Below are 18267 nucleotides of genomic sequence, written 5' to 3' on the forward strand. Positions count from 1 at the left end.
TTCTACCTGCTGCATACAAGAACACCACACCTGCTCACCATCTTAAAACAAGAAAAAGGCTACTTTGAGCACCCAATTTCAGGCACCACCAATAAAATCCTGTAAATAGAAGTATGTTTTTAAGGCTGACTGCCCCGATGTCAGATCAGGATCAGTTCAGAGTTGTCAGAAGCAGTTACAAATGAAAAAAATTATTTGAACATACAATACAGCCTGACAGACAATAAATCAAAGAGTGAAAGTGACATCTGCAAATTCTGCCAGAGGGCACTGGGTGGTGTCCATCCATTTTCAAAATTTTTGCAGAGGAAAAAAAATTAAATCAGAATCACTTTGTTTTCCTCTTTACCTGATCCATGATAGAATAAGGGACTCATGCTAACCTCTGCTCCTCCCCCACCAACACAATCTGTACCTATTAATGACTAGGTGTATTTCCTCCTGCTATCCCAAGAAAAGGAAGTTACATAAAGAAAATCGCCACACTACTTAAGAGACACTAGCAACAGCGGGATGTTAGCTTTATCCTACCTAGCTACAGGTTTCTTACTGCTCCTGACCACAGCTCTACAGCCAGCTCTGTGCAGCCAGACTCCTGCACCCACAGGGAGTGCCATCAGGGCCTATCAATAGGGATCCATGCATGTGCTGGGGCCACCCACACAGAACTCATTGCAGTGTTCAGGCCTGAGGTGTCAGGTCCAACAGAGGGAGCTCTGCGGTTCTGGATATGTTCGTACACGTGCATTGTATTAAAGCTGCCACTATTTTCCATACGAATATCACCAGCAGGCTCCGACAGCAATTCAGAAGGACTGCAACACACTGCTGTGTCAACAGCAATGCAGGCTTCTGTAACAGGTTAATGCTACAATGGCCATGACTCAGGCTACAATTTTGGCACAGATGTCACAGTGTTCATGGTAATCATGTACTCGTATTTGAATAAAGTCCATGATAAATCCACCCTGCGCTCAACCCGCAGTAGCGGCTCTTCTCCCATGAGGTTGGTCCCGGCACCCTGCTCCAGGCACTGTGACTTGGCATATGTGGTTCCAGGGCCACTTAGGTCTGCCCCATCCACCCCTTCATAGATGAAGCTGGGGGGCAGACTCGCCAAACCTCAGCGGCACTGCGACCATGTGTGCCAAATGTAATGCCAAGAGTGGGGAGCTGGGACCAGCCCTGCACAAACTGGAGCTGCTGCTGTGGAGTGATCTCACGGTGAACCTTCCCCCCCCCCGCAAAAAAAACTGCTCCTGAATTTTTTTTCCCTGCACCTCTGCTGTGAAATTTACTTTAAAAAAAAAGTGCGCTAAAATCATAGCCTGAGCAGTGCCAAAATCTCGCATCAACAGCAAGATTAATGTAACCCTGTTGCCTTCCATGGCTACACCCAGATAAAACTGACTGGAGCTTCGCTAACAATTCTGTTGATGGTGCGAAAGGAGGAACAGAATCCAGCTACCACCCTCAGTTGTGCTGGCTCTGCAAGGCTAACAGGAGTAAAGAGTATTTTATTCACAAAAGCAAACAGATACCGTCGACTACACACAGCGAGCAGAACCGATGAATAAGGTGGTACCATTTTAGCAATCACTTTTCAGAACAGAACTGCACTTTAAAGTTCTAAGAAGGCTTTTGAAAGCAACACTGACTATGAAATAAATACACTGTTTTGAGGTCGGGGGAGGTTTATTACCTACATACAAATTGTGACAAAGTTCCTCCTCTGCCTTGGTGGGTCCTGCGCTTATTGGCAGATTTGCTCGCCTCAGAGATTCACAGCAGCCCTCAATTTGGACACTTTTGCTAGTGGCTCAAACCTGCCATTCACTCAGCTAACCTCATCACTGGCCAGCATGGGAAAAAGGAAGAACAACAATCCCCGCAACCTCTGCTGATCCACCATGTGGGTCAGGGAACAGCCCAGAGACCTTCCCCTCTGGTGGAACCCACAGTCCAGGTCAACTCCTCCTGTGTCTGACCAGGAGTTGGGAGGTTTGGGGGGAACCTGGGCCCGCCCCTCTACTCCAGGTTCCAGCCCAGGGCCCCGTGGACTGCAGCTGTCTGGAGTGCCTCCTGGAACAGCTGTGCAACAGCTACAACTCCCTAGGCTACTTCCCCATGGCCTCCTCCCAACACCTTGTTTATCCTCACCACAGGATCTTCCTCCTGGTACCTGATAATGCTTGTACACCTCAGTCCTCCAGCAGTACGCCTTCTCATTCTCAACTCATAGTGCTTCTTGCTCCCAGCTCCTCACATGCACGCCACAAACTGAAATGAGGTCCTTTTTAAACTCAGGTGCCCTGATTAGCCAGCCTCCCCTAATTGATTCTAGCAGCTTCTTAATTGGCTCCAGATGTCCTTATTAGCCTGCCTACATTTGTTCCAGCAAGTTCCTTCTTGTTCTGGAACTGCCCCTGTTGCCTTACCCAGGGAAAATGGACCTGCTTAATCTGGGACTAATATATCTGCCTTCTAACACTCTTACCTGGCCCCCCCCGCCCCTTCACCGTGAGCCGGCTGCACGAGCTGCAGCCGGTCCGGTTCCAGACCGCGCCAAAACAACATCTCTACACGCTCATGCTCCACACCCTTCATGTCCTCACCCTCGCGTCCCGCCCTGACACAAAGTGGCGGGATCTCCTGCCACCTCTAGAGGGTGAGGAGCCCCGGTGGGCCAGCCTCTATTCCACCTTAGTCCCGAGGCCCGCCAGGGATATCAGTTGGCGGCTCCTACACGGGGCCGTGAGCACGGGCGTGTACTTGGCGCGGTTTACCCCAATCCCGGACACCTGCCCCTTTTGCGGCGTGAGGGAAACCCTGGCGCACGTCTACCTGGAGTGCGCCAGGTTGCAGCCCCTATTCCGGCTTCTCACCAATATTTTATTAAAGTTTTGGTTGCACTTTTCTCCTCACCTTCTTATTTACGCACTCCCTGTCCGTGGCCCCACTAAGTCGCGGGACCTCCTGGTCAACCTCCTCCTGGCCCTGGCTAAAGTGGCCATCTATAAAACCAGGGTGAGGAGGTTGGCCGATGGAGTCTCCTGCGACTGCGGGGCCTATTTCCGATCCTCAGTCCGTTCACGCCTCCGGGCAGAGTTCCTCTGGGCGGCGTCCACCGACTCCCTTGACGCCTTTGAGGAGCGGTGGGCGCTGTCCGGGGTCCTCTGCTCGGTGTCCCCGTCCAGTTCCCTTTTTTTGACCCTTTGACCGCACTCCCGTTCCTGTTCTTCATTAGTTGTCCCACGTAATCATTTGGTTTCTAGGTCCTGTGGATCCCCCCCTTAGGCTGGGGGGGGATCCTTTAGCAGTGGGCGAGCTTTGCCCGCCCACTTCCTGGATCCCAATAGGAACACTCTTACCTGGCCCCCCCTGCCCCTTCACCGTGAGCCGGCTGCACGAGCTGCAGCCGGTCCGGTTCCAGACCGCGCCAAAACAACATCTCTACACGCTTGTGCTCCACACCCTTCATGTCCTCACCCTCGCGTCCCGCCCTGACACAAAGTGGCGGGATCTCCTGCCACCTCTAGAGGGTGAGGAGCCCCGGTGTGCCAGCCTCTATTCCACCTTAGTCCCGAGGCCCGCCGGGGATATCAGTTGGCGGCTCCTACACGGGGCCGTGAGCACGGGCGTGTACTTGGCGCGGTTTACCCCAATCCCGGACACCTGTCCCTTTTGCGGCGTGAGGGAAACCCTGGCGCACGTCTACCTGGAGTGCGCCAGGTTGCAGCCCCTATTCCGGCTCCTCACCAATATTTTATTAAAGTTTTGGTTGCACTTTTCTCCTCACCTTCTTATTTACGCACTCCCTGTCCGTGGCCCCACTAAGTCGCGGGACCTCCTGGTCAACCTCCTCCTGGCCCTGGCTAAAGTGGCCATCTATAAAACCAGGGTGAGGAGGTTGGCCGATGGAGTCTCCTGCGACTGCGGGGCCTATTTCCGATCCTCCGTCCGTTCACGCCTCCGGGCAGAGTTCCTCTGGGCGGCGTCCACCGACTCCCTTGACACCTTCGAGGAGCGGTGGGCGCTGTCCGGGGTTCTCTGCTCGGTGACCCCGTCCGGTTCCCTTCTTTTGACCCTTTGACTGCACTCCCGTTCCTGTTCTTCATTAGTTGTCCCACGTAATCATTTGGTTTCCAGGTCCTGTGGATCCCCCCCTTAGGCTGGGGGGGGATCCTTTAGCAGTGGGCAAGCTTTGCCCGCCCACTTCCTGGATCCCAATAGAACACTCTTACCTGGCAGGGGAGACACCATGATCATGAAGGTGGTTTTCCCAGGGTGAGGCTCAACCATTGCACTGCAGGTGTGCTGACCCCTGCGATTTCCCCAAATGCGGGAAACTTGACTGCATAATTTGTGGTAGTGGGGGACTGCATTCATGCTCAAAAAACACTCTCCTGTAGCCATCTGGCCTGACCCTGTCACAAAATGTACAAGTTTCACTCCAAAACTTAGAACCTGAACCATGCAAGTCAACAGCAAATCTCCCATGGAATTCTCAGCATCTGGCTTGAGCATGTCTATGCATTATAAATAGATAGCTATTTTCTTCTTTTTCTAAAGTGTTCCTTCAGTTGTAAAGGCTGCTACTGCTGTTAAGTAAAGTGCACCCATTTCACAAGTAAAGAGGGAGATAAAAAGGTCTCTCCTGTGAAGTACTGCATTGCATTCATGTGAGAGAACAGGCTTCTTTAAGAGGAGAGAGAGAATGGATGGGATGACTCCCGAGATTAGTAATGGAAAGAGCCTTTTAGTATGTGAAATGAGCTGACTGTCAAGGTCCAATCCCCAGAGTGCCCTATCACAATTGGCACCCTTAGCAGCAGGCTCAGAGGCGGAGGACTGAATGGGCCCAAGTTCTGTCTTCCATGTGGCCCATTTATGCCACTCTGGCAACATAAAGGGGTTGCAAACGCAGCACAAACAGGTTATGGGAACTAGCCTTAATTTTAAAGAAAGTCCTCAGATAGCCCTGTGCCCTCCCTCTGCTCCCCCGCCTTACTCTCTCTGGTGTAGATAGTGGGGTGTGGCTAGAACCATCTCTGGCTATTCTCAGATGTGGAATGGACTGTCGGGGGATGCTGCAGCAAAGCACAGTTTAGAGCAGCTCTGAGACTGCTCTAATTTACATCTGGGAAATGAGAAAGTAAAAAGATCAAAGGTGGCTTAAAGATGCATTTGCTGCCAAACTCTTCTTGCATCTAGTGTAGATCAAGGAGAATCTGGCTAGAGGCTAAAATACTCAGTGGTCCCTCCAGATCACGGAAGATGCATATTAAAGGAATACTGTCAATTTAAAAATCATGTATTATAAACAGATAGAATTCTGAACTGTTGTAACAACATTTGATGATTAAAAGTGAAAGAATTTTAAAATCCAATTCGCTTATTAGTTTTTTCTCTCTTCATTGCTTCCATTTCTTTTGTAGAACAAATCAATGAAATCCGTTTCACTTTGGGATGCTTCATGTTGCATTTATAGGGTTTCAAACAATGCAGATAAATGTTAACATGTTTAAAATCAACTGTTTCCACTGGAATTTTAAAAATAAAAATTGTGGCAACATTAATCTAGAGCTTTCAGGTTAGAAAAATCTTGGTTTGGCCCAAAAATTAAATCCTTGGTCAAATTTAAAACTAAGTCTCATTAATGAAGTGAAATGGGAAACTTTCCACTGCTCTTTTTCCCTGTAGAAAGAACATATAAATACAAGACATTCTTCAAATAATTAAGAGTTTGACCTAAAACTGTTAAAAGCTATTGAATTTAATACCTAGGACAAAAATGTATCATTAGCCTACCTGTTGTCTGTAAGTGATATCAAAGCTTTTCTTATGTAACAGTACCTATAAATGAGATTCCTACAATACGCAGATGCAAGGACAGAGTTATACCTTCCACTTTTCATTTCACAACATCCCTGTTAAGGCCCTAATCCTGTAAAAACACACACATGCTTAATGCATGTGAGTAGTGCCACTGGACTCAACAGAATTATTCATGCTAAAAGTTAAGCATGTGTATGTGTCTTTGTGGGATCGGGGCTTAGACAAGATTCTGATAGTTATTTTGTGGCCTCTCTGTTACACGATTTCTGCCCAATATATCTTTAGCGTAGTCAAAAAAAGGGACAAGATTCTGAGCTAGAGAAGCACCAGCAGGTATCACTATGAAAGTAGAATGGTTCATTTAAACAGGGTTGATGGAGAAACTATTAAAGAAATCCTCCAAAAACATCACAGAATAGACCCTGATGTCTGTGGCAGTGACTATTCAGGACTAATCAGAGAGTAATTATGAAAGTGAAGCCAGTCTGACACAGGATTGTGCACTGTCTAATAACTCGCTTTGAAAACTCCAGGTGTAAGCTCACCCACGCTGATTTCAAGGCTCTGGTGTTTATCCACTCTCAGTGGTATCCACTATGTCTGATGAGCAATTTTTATGTTTTCTATGAAGTTCAGCTCACCTGTAGCATCTGATTTTGAAATAGATTTAGGCTCCAAAAACACTCACATGCCTCATGTTAGGAAACCATTTTAGATATGACCATTGAAGTCAATGGAGCTAGGACATTTTACAGCAGCTGAGGATCTGCCCCATGGGTTTTAAAAGCAGTTTCTGCAAACACTTAGGTTGGCTGGTGTGGCTAGGGCATAACTTTGTTGTAAATATTTGTGAAAACGCTGAGTCTAATATGCTGCCACTGAGAACAAATGTATGCCCTGGCTACATCAACCAGCATAACTGTTTCAGAAAGCTTAAAAAAAACCCAATAGTTTCATATTGGTGGGGGTTGCAAATCGGGGGGGAGGAGGGAGCGCGGCATGGTACAATCTAATTTGCAGCTGGGCCAATAGAATCACAAGAAACTCAAGGTCAAAAGTGAGTTGACAGGTCAGACAATTTAACTGGAAAAAACACTTCGATTTAGTTACCCAACTCATTTAGTACTGTTATTTAACAGCGAATGGCTGTAGATAATTAGTCCCGAAACATTAAACAGGAAAGTAGATTGTATGTCCATGGCATACTTTACAAGTATTGGAGGTTGAACTCTGGCCCCAGTGATGGCTAATTAAAGCAAGCACTGGGGTATCCAAGTAGAACTGCCACCCTGAAGGTATAAACCCATCAGATTTGCTTTTGCAGCAATAAATAATGAGGCTGGTTTCCGACATACAAAAAATATTGCTACTGTATGCCAATGAAAATGATGGCGAGGATACTAAGAAATCTTGCAAACAATATGTTTAACTTGAAGCATAAGAGTAGCCCCATTGACATCAATGGCACTACTCACACCAGCCTAGGCATGTACATAAGTGTTTACAGTTTGGAGCTAATTTTGTGTAACTCACTGGTGAGTGCGTGTTACAGGTCCCCACAATGCTTGATCCACAGAGAAACTGAGCTATTTCAGCCCCCGCTAGAGAGCCCTGACTCTACAGTGCAACTGTAGCAGCTCACGCTTTTAGCTCTGCAGTCCCCCAGGTCAATTGCTAGTGTGTTGGTTGGGGGGTATTGCACTTTTGCACCACTGAAGTCAATGGGAGCTTTACCAGAGACTTCAATGGGCACAGGTTGAAACCCTAATTTCCAAACATACCAAGATCGGGTAGAAATGTAAAATAGCATCCTGCAATCTTAAAATTAGAGCACATATCTAAATGTTCTCTCCCAACACTTTACTAATAGATAAATGCCGACTACTGTACATTATGTTGTCGATAGTAATCCCACTGTGGTATTTAATATTCTAACATTATCCCTTGCAATTATCAGATGCTCAGATACTGCAGTTACGGGCAGCAGTGTACGAAACTAGATAACAAATGTGTATTTTGTCTTTTGGCAATGGCTGCCTTTTTAATGGCAGCCATTATATATTAATAGAACAATGTAAATACGAGTGGAGTAGTGTGTGTTAACTGAAGTGGGGGGAGAAGGTAGTGAATTTAGTGTTCATGTAAGGTACCAGACAGATTGATAATCCTGGAGAATCAAATCCAGGGTTATCAAACAAACAGGTACACAAGAGGCAGCAGCAATATGAACTTTGCCATAATGTTTAGTCATCATACATCACCTGTGATACAGAAAGCCACCCCACTAAAGTGATGGGATAATTCAGCCTCCATAACCATGAAGGGCCTGATATACAAAGATATTTAGACACCTAAAGACACAGATAGGCATCTAATGGAATTTTCTAAAGCACCTAGGTACTTAACTCCAATTCAGATAGAGCAGAGACTTCAACCCGGGTCTCTGAAATCCCAGGCAACTTCCCTAATCACCAGTCTGCAGAGTCAGTCTCTTTCTGCCTCAGTGCCTATATAGTTACTTATATAAAGAGAGAGTGACTGGTGGTTAGGGCACTTGCTGAGGATGTGGGACTTGAACTTGGGACTTGAACTTGGAGCCTTCCACATCCCCTGTGAGTGCTGTAACCCTAATGCTGTTGGCTAGTCAGGTCTCTTACCCACACCCTAGGAATTCCATCCAAGACCTGAAAACTTTCCCAACAAACACTTCATTGAAAGTGACCTATTTTAATGGGGGTGGGGGGGAACGTTTCACTGAAATATTCCCAACCAGCTTTACAAACAACCCTCAATGTCATTTTTGTTTAATACCAACGTTTCATCCAGGGAGTCAAAGGAGAAAGGTTTAAGGAGGCACTAGTGGTTCAAGGGCTGGGACTTGCTCTGTTCAGTGCTGGCTTTCTTCCCCTACCCCCCAAAGTTTAAAAAAAAATCTCAAAGTTAACGGGCCTATGAACAGACACAGAGAGCTGTCCATGTGGATCGGCTTACAGGCGTGGCACCGTAGCGGGGCAAGGGACTTAAATTTTTAGGACATAAACATTGCAATAGGGAACTAAGCAATGGTTTGGTATCATAATGTAATCAACTTCTCCCGCCTCATGACCAGTTCAGGAGCAGTGCTTGAATTCTGACAATTTGTCCCAGTCTTAAAGTGCTTTCAAGAGGGAAAGCACCAAGCTGTGACAGACATATGTGACAGTGATAAGAAAGAAAAGGAGTACTTGTGGCACCTTAGAGACTAACCAATTTTAGTACTCCTTTTCTTTTTGCGAATACAGACTAACATGGCTGTTACTCTGAAACCAGTGATAAGAAAGGGAATAACAGCAATACCTAACTCTTAGATAGCACTTAGCTTCTCTGTAAAGCACTTTGAAATCTAAAAGATGACTAGTATCATTATTCCCAATGTACAGATGGGGACAAATCACCCATACCTAATCTCCATATCCCAGGAAGTTTCCAGTCCCTCCCCCCTTTCGAATTTCTTTCCATTTTTCCTCTCAAATTATATAGGTTTCAGAGTAACAGCCGTCTTAGTCTGTATTCGAAAAAAGAAAAAGAGTACTTGTGGCACCTTAGAGACTAACCAATTTATTTGAGCATAAGGTGCCACAAGTACTCTTTTTCTTTTTTTCAAATTATATACGCTGCCTATACTTCGGAAGCTCCTTGCAGTTGCAAGAAACAGCAACCGAAGCCCGACTCCCCCCCCCCAACCTGGCCGATATTTGAGATCCTGGTTTCCCAGTCCCAGCCTAGCACACAGAGCATGCCTCAGTGTCCACACAGCAGAGAACGGCGGGGCCTCTGCGCTCCCTCGAAAACAAGCCCAGGTCTGAAACAAGCGCCGCCCGCTGGTCTATGCCCCGCCGCACACCGCGCTGGCCGGGTCTCACGCCCAACTCCTCACCTGCCGCCGACGCCGCGGCTGGTCCTAGGACACTGCAGCAGCCGCAGCTCCCTGCCCGGGCTCCTCCCCCTCGTGCCGCCGCTTCAGCAGGGTCTCCGCGTTCTGTCTCCGCCCACCCGTGGAACCTCACAACTTCACCCCCAGGCGCGCGCCGCAGCGAGCACGAGCTCCTCCAGCCCGGCCAGCCGCTCTCGCAAAGTGGGTTTAAAAGGGCAGCGGCAAGCGCGCCCACCCCTGCGCTTGCTCTCTTGTTTATGTCCAGTCCCGGAGCGCCCAGCACCGCTCTCAGACAAGCGCTTGCTCATGCTCAGTGCCTGCATGGTCACTTTCTGTCTGGCAGCCCCTGAACTGCCTAAATGCATTGTGGGGATTGTAGTGTTGTAATATAGTCCTACTTTACTTTGGGTTTTCCTGGAAGTGTCTCTGTGTGTAGGGGAGTAGGGAGAAGAGGAGGAGGAATAATCTTCTGTTTCTTATCAGAGGGGTGGCCGTGTTAGTCTGGCTCTGTAAAAGCAGCAAAGAGGCCTGTGGCACCTTATAGACTAACAGAAAGCTTATGCTCCAATACGCCTGTTAGTCTATAAGGTGCCACAGGACTCTTTGCCCTCTGTTTCTTGTTATTTTAAACATTAAATGCGGTGTAGTTATTTTATTCAGTGTTGGGCCCAGGTTGTTAGAAGGACAAGGTGGATGAGATAATATCTTTTATTGGACCAACTTCTGTGGGTGAGAGAGAGAAGCTTTGGCGCTTATCCAGAGCTCTTCCTCAGGGTCTCGAGAAGATCTGGCCCAGACCCTGAAGAAGAGCTCTCTATGAGCTCAAAAGCTTGTCTCTTTCACACACAGAAGTTAGTCCAATAAAAGATATTACCTTACTCACCTTGTCTTTCTAATAATTATTTTGTTAGTCGTGCCGTATTGTCTTTCACATAGTCATTCCACTAGGGAATATTCTTCTTTCTAAATGGATGAACCATAATTTCTTACGACTCACACAACAGATATAAGTGTGTGTGCATATGCAAACAACAGAAGTGAGATTGGTCCTGTAAACTTACTTTGGACTTACCAGCTTATTGTCTGGATGTAAAATCATAGAATCGTAGAAGATTGGGGTTGGAAGAGATCTCAGGAGGTCATCTAGTCCAATCCCCTGCTCAAAGTAGGACCAACCCCAACTAAATCATCCTAGCCAGGATTTTGCCAAGCCGGACCTTAAAAACCTCTAAGGATGGAGATTCCACCACCTCCCTAGGTAACCCATTTCAGTGCTTCACCACCCTCCTAGTGAAATAGTTTTTCCTAATAGCCAGCCTAGACCTCCCCCACTGCAACTTGAGACCTTGTTCTGTCTTCTACCACCACTGAGAACAGCCTAGCTCCATCCCCTTTGAAACCCCCGTTCAGGTAGTTGAGGCTGCTATCAAATCCCCCCCACACACACACGCACACACACTCTTCTCTTCTGCAGACTGAATAAGCCCAGTTCCCTCAGCCCCTCCTCATAAGTCATGTGCCTCAGCCCCTTAATCATTTTCGTTCCCCTCTGCTGGACTCTCTCCAGTTTGGCCACATCCTTTCTGTAGTGGGGGGCCCAAAACTGGATGCAGTACTCCGGATGTGGCCCTACCAGTGCTGAATAGAGGGGAATAATCACTTCCATCGATTTGCTGGCAATGCTCCTAGTAATGCAGCCCAGTGTGTCGTTAGCCCTCTTGGCAACAAGGGCACATTGTGACACATATCCAGCTTCTCATCCACTATAACCCCTAGGTCCTTTTCTGCAGAACTGCAGCTTAGCCAGTCAGTCCCCAGCCTGTAGCAGTGCATGGGATTCTTCTGTCCTAAGTGCAGGACTCTGCACTTGTCCTTGGTGAACCTCATCAGAATTCTTTTGGCCCAATCCTCCAATTTGTTTAGGTCACTCTGGACCTACCCCTACCCTCCAGCCTATCTATCTCGCCCCCAATTTAGCATCATCCACGAACTTGCTGAGGGTGCAATGCATCCCACCCTCCAGATTATTAATGAAGATGTTGAACAAAATGGCCCCAGGACCGACCCCTGGGACAGTCCGCTTGATACTGGCTGCCAGCTAGATATCGAGCTGTTGATCACTACCCATTAAGCCCAACGATCTAGCCAGCTTTCCATCCACCGTATAGTCCATTTATCCAATCCATACTTCTTTAACTTGCTGGCAAGAATACTGTGGGAGACCGTATCAAAAGCTTTGCTAAAGTCAAGGTATATCACATCCACCGCTTTCCCCATATTCACAGAGCCAGTTATCTCATCATAGAAGGCAATCAGGTTGATCAGGCATGACTTGCCCTTGGTGAATCCATGTTCACTGTTCCTGATCACCTTCCTCTCCTTCAAGTGCTTCAAAATGCAGGGCTACCCTTCAGGACATTGGATAGAAGCACTTAGATGCCAGGGTGAGGGGTGACCTTATAAAATCTTACACAGATAGATTAGATGGAAGCAACATGCAGCAGGGATGAATGTGCTTTGGGTTCACTGCCTTCCTACCAACCAAAAATTAGCATTCACTTCTGTTTCCTTAAATATGAAACCACTATTAGTTGTAACTGTCACTGCTTAAGGGCCAATTACATTTTTAAAGTAGATGGAAGTAAAAAGAGAGGATCTGGAGTGAAAGGGCATAGAAGTGGAAAGTGCCAGCTCTCATTTTCCATTAACCCTGCAAAAGCCATTAAGTTGAGAGCTGTGCAGATGGGCCCTGGTTTCTGCAGATTTCCTAAAGCCAAGCACAAGGCTCGGGAAATACACAAATTTCAAGAACCCATCAGTGTAACATAAAGAAGATCAGAGGCTGCATTCTAAATATAAACAAAAGCACTATCACATCTTTCAGTTTCCCTAGGCACCAGTACACCTTGCTATTTTAAAAAGAAGTCACTGGAAGCTGTGGATGCTTCTCATGCCAATGTTGCCAACTCTCAGGATTTCTTGGGGAGTTACATGAGCGTGGTTGGTACTGGAGGCTAAGGCTCCTGATCTCTCCTGAATTTCATCCCTGCCTGGGGAAATCCCCTTTGCTTTGCTGTATTCCCCACCTTCCCGCCTCCTCAGAAAAGCCACCAATCAATGATACTACAGGAAGCAGGCAGATTCCCCCTCCCCTCAGGGACATTGGGGCAGGGGGAGAGAGAATAGCCAACAGCTTTCTCACAGGAGGGGAGCAGAAAGAGTCCTGCAAAGCCCTACTCCTCCATCCCCTCATGTGAATAGTGGGTCAGTCAGCTCTCGGCTTCTCCTGTTGATCCCAGCAACACTAGCCCAGGGAAAGGGTGAAGAACTCCTGGAGCTTGTCTCCCACCCGGGCCCGGGATGCAGAAGAAGTGACCCTGCTGCACCTGTCTCCCCTACTTGCCTGTGAAGAACCACAGGAGCATGGGTGAAGCTGGAGGAACAGGCCAATTTGGGGGTTACGTAATTAATTGGGGGGCACATAATTCAATCAATCAATTACAGGCAACACTAATTGTCTCACACACACTGGGGACGGGCAGGAGGAATTCAGATTTTTTTTCTTTAATTGTGATTTTTGGAGTCTGGCTCAATTTTTGAACTTTTGGAGTTGCACTATGGTCACCTCTCATGAGGTTTGTTTGTTTTTAAATAGAGTTTTTGGCCAGTCTCCTGATTTTTGAACCTGTGTGTGTGGCGGGGTGGGGGGGCGGTGAGATCATTTAAGGTTGAAAAATGAAGGCCTCACCCCAAGTGTTTTCAGGGGCACTCCAATTACTCTTTCTGCACCGGTAGGTGGGTGGATTTGCCATTCTATCCTTTCTACCACTACCACCTCCCTGCTCTGCCCTATCTTTTCCCCATCATTATAGTCACTTCCCTTCATAGCTTTTTTCCCATAACTCCTTTCCCTGCCATCTCATTCTCATCCCCCTCCCAGGCATTCATATGCCCCTAACATCCTCTCTGTTCCTTCCAGTCTTTTGCTCACCTACATTCTTCAACTTCCCATGGTCTCCATCTCTTCCCCCCATTCTCCCTCCCTTTCCTCTTCAGTTTCTTGTCTCCCCTCCCAATCTCTCTATCCTGACATTCCCTTGGTCCTCAGTCTGTCTGCCCCCACAGTCCCTACCTGTTGCCCACATTTCACTGTCCCCTCACTGTCTCCTGCCTGGACTATACTCGGTAAATGGAGGCAGTAACTTCCATTAAAGAAAGCCTGGCTTCAGTCCCTTTGGAGACAATGGAAGATAGTAGCCATCTTTTCTAGAGGCAGGCTCATTTCCAGCACCAAAGGATCTAAGGAAGTGATGGCCATTGGGGTGAGGGTACCCATGGGGGCATGTGGTGATTTTAAACAGAGAGAACTCACAAGACAGTCCAAGCTTATCCTGAGATCATCATCATCTTTTAAAACAATACACTAAAATCATGAGGATAACAGAGAGAGATGGCACCTCTGTATGTTTTATGATTAAACCAGCCCTCAGTGATACAATCTTACAATCTTACAACCAGCCAAACAATCTTACAAAGTCTGTGCCTGATCCTGCTTCTACTGAAGTCAATAGATGGTTTGCCATTGACTTCATTCAGGCCCTCTGTCATGGGAACTTCCCATTTCCACACCCATGTAGTACTCAGCAGTTAATGATACGGTAGTAATTCTCATGTTTGTATGTATAATTAAATAATCCCAGAGCGACAAAATTGTTAAACATGCTTTCCATAAATTAATGTAATGCTTTAACTGTTGAAACATTTGCCCCTGCTAAACTTGATTTCCCCCAAATGACTATCAATTTAATAGCTTACCACTCCCTCCCCCAATCTGTGTTTTGTTCCAAATTATATAACTAGTGATCCAAAGAGCTATCTTTTGTAAAAAGAGATATATACTAAGGGTGGGATTTTTCAAGAATACTCAATGTGGGTCTAAATCTACTTCCATTGAAGTTCACATGAATTTTACCATTGACTTCCCTGGGAACAGTTAGGCCAATGCTGAGCACTTCTGAAAAATCTCATCCTAGATTCGCACAAAAGCTACAAGAATGACTAAAATAACTATAAACTTAATGAAATATTGGCTTGTGAATTGACCAATTGAAAGAGGTCTCATCTACCAAATTTCTAATCATCTCTGTGAGTTATAGTTCAGTCTTAAAAAGATCTTTAAAAAGTGCAAGGTCTATCTGTAGCAAGGTCTCAGTTGGTCCACCGAGCCACTAGAGGGTGGCGGGGAGCAACTGCCTTGCCAAACGGCCCTGGTCACACCGCTCTGTCGACGGGGAATTAGCGGAGGGAGGTGTGACGTCGCAGTTGGCGTGACACGGGAGTACCGGCCAGAGTCCGCGGCGCACCCCTCAGGCAGGGGAGCGCCGGCAAGAGTCTATGATGCTTTATCAGGGTTCTGCCACCCCGAGGCGGGGTGGCAGGGGAACACAGGCCCACCCGCCGCTGGGTCAGCGGGGATCTGTCTGCAACACGCTGACCAAACACCAATTCACCACGCTGTCCAGTTCCGCCCCGGGCTACTTCCTACCCGGTCTCTCAAGTGGGTCCCTCTGGTTCCTCTCACTTGTTGGGGTATTCAGCCGCCAGTAGCTCCAGCTCGCCCTCAGCATTGGGTTCATTCGGGCTCGGGTTGCTGGCCGGCTCCTCCAGTTCCTCGGGGCACTCTGCGGCCAGCAGTCCTGGTAACCCGAGTCCCTCCTCTGGGTCAGGTTTGCCCTGGTCCAGGGCATGCCCTGGTTCAGCAGCAGGGCCAAGGTGGAGCAGTCAGGGGGACTTCCTGTTCCACCCCTCCCCTTCTGGGGGGAGGAGTAAGGTTGGCCTGGCTCCGCCCACACAGGCTGAGAGAGTGGCTCCTCACCCTCTGGTTTGGAGGGAGACCACATCTGCTCCCTACACTGTCATCCCTGTAACTGGAACAACACAATAAAATATTAATCAGCATTTTAATGAATAAAACACACATTTATTTTGATGATCCTGTCAGCACTTTGTCACTTTCCCACAAATACTCACAAGTGAAATTTTTGTCCCCAAGAACGTTTGCTGAAAACTGAAGTTTTATGAATACTTGTTTGAATATTCACAACAGCAATGTTCTTAAAGCCATTCCTCCTTTTCATAAAAGTTTCAGTGATCCAACCAAGAAGCAGAAAATATATATGTGAATTAGGTGGCCAGTTGCACACCACAAATAATGAATAGCCAAAGACAGAAATAATAGTTTATGAAGGTTGAAACGTGTTTGTGCGAAGTGTTCATAGATCCATTATGATTAACTGTCAATGTCTGTGAGGGTAACTTGCAAATAGAAAATAAAAGGACAAAATTTGTCAACATTTTCACTCCAGAACAGTTCATCCATCTCCAGTCATCACCCAAAAAAGGAATTTCATGATTGTAACAAAATTTTAGGGCATTGACAGTATAGGTATATTTCTATTAAGGGGCAGGTAAGCGTTTTCCTTAATACTAGATAACATAGTGGTTACCTAGATGAGATGGTATGAGTTTCCTGGTAGGTGACCACTGTGGGTATGTCTACACAACCAGTAGGTTCTTACAGCAACAAGCCTCAGAGCCTGATTCTACAGACTCAGGCTCCAAGGGCTCGCACTCTGGTGCTAAAAATAGCTGTACAGCTGTTTAGGTTCAGGCTGAAGATCAGGGTCTGAAGCCCACCTCCTTCCCTAAGCTTCAGAGTCCGAGCTCCAGCTTCTGAAGATACTGGCTGGATGGGTCCACAGCACTGATGCAGAAAGAGAACTGGCAAGCCATGGGATTTGTTTCCAATCTTAAATGAATACAAAAACCGTTTCTAGTTCACATGTCCCTATCCCTTACATGTGCGCATGCATCCTGTCCCAAAGAGAGCAGAAAAATAGGGCTTGGTCCTGCAAGGTGGCCCCAATCCAGCAAAGTATATAAATAAATGGGGTTATTCATGTGCTTATAGTTAAAATATGCTTAATTGCTCTGCTGGATAGGGGCCAGAGAGCTTAGCACCTTACAGAATTGACCCCATGATTCAGAAGTGGTTCTTGTTGACTCTGCAAACCCTGTTTGTGAGGCACAAAGCACAGCTTTGATTCCACACTGCTGCCCACCTTAAAGATTCCTTAAAGCTGTCTCTTTGGCCCGAGTCTAAAATCCTGGGAGGTACCCTTGAATACAGTAGCTTTTTGTGACTGGGAAACAATTTTCATTTGTCTCCAACTATGAGTTAGTCAATTCGGAAGTGTGGCATCTGAAGAACAGCAGAACCATATATCAAAACAGCATACTTAAAGTCAAACCATTCTGAAAAAAACCCAGGCATTATTTAGATATGGATCCCTTCCAAAAGGATACCACTGAACAATATTTTGAAGATCTGCACCAACAAAGGAACTATGTATGAGCAGAAGCTCCAGAGGCAAAACAGCTCTCTACTCCCTCTGTTGGTGAAAAGGGAAAAATGCTGCCATAAAGAGCTTCATTTGCTTGGACTACCTACCCACAATTCCTGCAGTGACACTTGGGAAGCCGCCATACCTAGACATGAACTTGGATTTGGGGGAATAGTGGGCTCCCAAAAAGGCTCAAAGAGGGGGAAGAGGCTCCATTTTGTGGCAAAGGACTGAGTTCCAGACAGCCAGGAGTCTAATCAAGGGTCCAAGTGCTCTTGGATCCCTTTTTGTGGGGATTCCGTGTCAAGAGAAATACAGAGGGCAACAGCAGAGCTGAGTGGACTCTGATGAGCCTCTGCTTCTGCAGCACCTTAGTAAGACTGAAGCACTAAGTTGAGTTACAGGGCGGTGCTCTCAGGCAAGCAACTCCCTTGGGGCTGGACAAAGACCCGCAAAGAGATTACTGCTACCCACTGACCCATCAGTCAGTGGGTTTTGTTGGAGGAATGAGGTGATGCAGCCAAGGGACTATTTATTACCCCCAGTGGGTGACAAGGGAGTTAGATGAATGACTGCCAAAGTTACTGGGGGGGACGGTATTCTCCTCTTCATTTGCAAGTACAGTTGCCGCGTTTCCTCAAGTTCATGACAGTTCCCCTTAATAAAGATTTTCTTGTTTGTACACAGTCTCAGGATGCTTGTGAGTGGGAAGGATCTGCCTTTGAATGGCACCCAGGGAGGGGGAGTTTAATTTCCCCAGTTTTCTGGGAAGTGGCTTGAGCCAGTTATATTATTTTTCAAGAAGGATCCTAGCTATAGTGAACCTGGCCCTTTTTCCTACCATTGACCACCTGGCAGAAAGGTTACACTCCCAACAGCAGCAAGTACAGGAAACATTCCAGTTTGATGTTAGTGCTCTAGTAGGAAAAAAAATATCAGTATCCATTCACAAGTCTCTCTCACTGTACATACCTATCCAGCCATTCCAACTCGTTTCCTATACTGCAGCCTTGTATGAGATTTTATACAATCACAGTTAGGTTTAGCTATGCAGTAAGTGACCCATAGGGCTCTCAGTTTTCATCATTTTTGTGTCTGTTGCATGACTAACCG

At 46.9% G+C, this 18267-nt stretch overlaps 1 protein-coding gene and 1 pseudogene across 3 annotated transcripts in view; one reads left to right on the forward strand and one right to left on the reverse strand.

Moving 5' to 3' along the window:
* Window positions 1-9948, reverse strand: part of POMGNT2 (protein O-linked mannose N-acetylglucosaminyltransferase 2 (beta 1,4-)) — a 43502-nt gene extending 33554 nt beyond the window's left edge. For 2 of the 3 annotated variants that reach the window (XM_074943296.1, XM_074943290.1), the window contains exon 1: window positions 9755-9948. The gene's annotated coding sequence lies outside the window, so the exon portion shown is untranslated. The remainder of the gene's footprint in view (window positions 1-9754) is intronic. The other variant, XM_074943294.1, reaches the window with a different exon arrangement.
* LOC141983527 (U1 spliceosomal RNA) lies at window positions 4237-4409 on the forward strand (annotated as a pseudogene).
* Window positions 9949-18267: the final 8319 nt, after the last annotated feature.

This window comes from Natator depressus, chromosome 2 (assembly GCF_965152275.1).
Source record: "Natator depressus isolate rNatDep1 chromosome 2, rNatDep2.hap1, whole genome shotgun sequence".
NCBI lineage: Eukaryota > Metazoa > Chordata > Testudines > Cheloniidae > Natator > Natator depressus.